General features: G+C 45.9%; 1 pseudogene across 1 annotated transcript; it reads left to right on the top strand.

Moving 5' to 3' along the window:
- The first annotated feature begins 1,431 nt into the window (after positions 1-1,431).
- On the top strand, positions 1,432-1,803 carry LOC116093286 (annotated as a pseudogene). Its single transcript, XR_004119680.1, has one exon. The product of XR_004119680.1 is annotated as a protein arginine N-methyltransferase 1 pseudogene (transcript).
- Positions 1,804-2,491: the final 688 nt, after the last annotated feature.

Raw genomic sequence — 2,491 nt, 5'->3', positions numbered from 1 at the left:
TTTTTTTTTTTGATTTTTCAAGACAGGATTTCTTGTGTAGCCTTGGAACTCACGTTGTAGACCAGGCTAGCCAGAAAAACTTATAGGATTACGTCCAGCTAATCCAACAATGGCTAAAGCCAGCACTTACTGGTTTGAAATCCACAAGATTTGAAGTCTCAGGTGTTCTTCAGTATATGCTGGAATTCTGAAGAACTGCCTCCAATACCAGTGAAGAAATGGGCTTGCAGGTAAGATGAGAGCCAGAAGGCAAAGACACAGGGCTTCCTTCTTCCCTGTGCTTATATAGGCCACACCAGAAGGTGTGGTCCAGTTGAAGGTGTGTCTTCTAGTCTCAAAATCTGGATTAAAGGTGTGTGTTTTGCTGCCTCAAAACTTAGGTTAAAGGTGTGGGTTTTTCTACCTGAAGAGTCTGCATTTAAACTGAATCTATCTACTTCAACTTAAGCAATACCTTTTTAAAAGCCATGCCCCTACTGTTTTGTATGGTACGTAAGTCCACAGGTAGTAACATAACAAGAATAACCATCACCAGTATACTTTGCTTACTGGGGTCAGTCTTCCATCAATGAAGGGATCATGTCAATCTCTGCAGAGCTATTATTTACCCCTGTGCTTATCCTATACTGATTCCTGCCATAAAATGATCAGGAAGGAGTGTTTTTCCTGATCTGGTCAGAGTCTAAGTGTTCACACAATGGAGGTAATGTGGCAGAGCTCCTATATGGTGGGCAGGAAGCAGAGCTTCAAACCCCTGGAGGTGCTTTCTTCTTTCTTGTGTGTTATTCCAATCAGAACCACCAAACTTGGGATGACTCCTCCCGATTTGGCTGGTGGTCTTGTACTTCACCTCAGGAAATCCTCCATGGAAATCCTTGTTTAGAGCCACTTCAGGGTGTGGTTGAGGAATATCCTAAATGCTTCTCGATTTAATCACTCTAATAGGCAGGATTAACCTCTTACTCTACATTCTCCACTGGCCAGTTCTGTTCTTCTCAGACTTGGACTGCCATGCTTGATCTGCTGGTCCTGAAAAGGGAGAGATTGTGTTGTTTTCCAGGGTAGCAGCATCCATTCAATATATATCAAAGATTAGGGTTTGTCATTACTGCCCTTATGTAAACTGAAGTGTAAAATTCTGCCTACATCCCTCATCTCTCCAGTTTGTCATGTCTAGACCTATAAGCTAGAGGACACAGAGAGAACTACAGAGATTCAATCAGCTCATCCACTCCCAGCTCTCCTGTATGTCTGGTTCCAATGCTGCTCATTCCTCAAGAAAAATCAATCAATTCATTTTGATTTGTGATTCCTTCCTTTGACTTATTGCTTTTATTAGCATTTGTGAGTATTCATCAAGTCATTTTAAGATCTTGGTGCGGGAGAAAACAGAGGGGTGGGGGTCTTGGAGGCCGGAGGAGTCGGGGGAAGATGGCAGCAGCCGAGGCCTCGAACTGCATCATAGAGGTTTCCTGTGGCCAAGCAGAAAGTAGTGAGAAGCCCATCGCTGAGGACATGACATCCAAAGACTACTACTTTGACTCCTATGCCCACTTTGGCATCCACAAGGAGATGCTGAAGGATGAGGTGTGCACCCTTACATACCGCAACTCCATGTTTCACAATCGGCATCTTTTCAAAGACAAGGTGGTCCTGGATGTGGGCTCAGGTACTGGCATCCTCTGCATGTTCGCTGCCAAGGCTGGGGCCCACAAGGTTATTGGGATTGAGTGTTCCAGTATCTCCGATTATGCTTGTGAGCTCAAGTACTGGCCTGAGCTCAGACACCAACTGTTTATTTGAGCTCTTGGTGATCTGACCAGCCTGTTGTTTTTGTTATTAACTTATCCTCAGGATGCTGGTAGGGGAAATTAATTACTTCCATTCTCACCCAGAAGGGTATGCCTTTGCAGGGACTCCCAGGATCCCTAATGTGGTGCCTCCCACTCTTAAAGGCTGATTAAGAGCACTTAATTTTTTTTTTTGAACAAATCTCTTACCAGGCATCCAGAAAAATGAAAGATTTCTATGCAGGGTCCCCTCCCACTACCTCCATCTCTTGCCACTTCTTTGCTCTCATTCTTCCATACAGGTACAGTGACAAGACTGCCTAGATTGTGGTATGATAACCACTGAGAAACAGTGTTCCTCCTTGATTCTGCCATTGTCTCTGTGGCTGAGGCTAGCCTCTTCTCTCTGCTTTCCAACTTGTACTCTTGCTCCCTGACAGACCCAACACCATGGGGCACAAAACATGCTGTGCTGGAGCAGAGTTGTAGGCAGACAGAGCACAGCTGCAGGCCCTGCCTCTTACTCCCTGCCCAACCCAAGGTGCTGGCTCTCTTGCCCTGCCCCACTCTTGTCCTGCCCCACTTGTGCCCTGCTCACACCAGATTGAGCTGCTGCCTATGCTTCGGTGCTCCTGGGGCCCGCCCACCACCACTGTCAGCTCTCTGATTTCTTTCCATTCTCTTCTGCATCAGCACTAAAC

This window comes from Mastomys coucha, unplaced genomic scaffold (genome assembly GCF_008632895.1).
Source record: "Mastomys coucha isolate ucsf_1 unplaced genomic scaffold, UCSF_Mcou_1 pScaffold16, whole genome shotgun sequence".
NCBI classification, from domain to species: Eukaryota; Metazoa; Chordata; class Mammalia; order Rodentia; family Muridae; genus Mastomys; species Mastomys coucha.
Note: the sequence above shows the minus strand (reverse complement) of the source record. Positions and strands in the feature narration are given on the sequence as shown.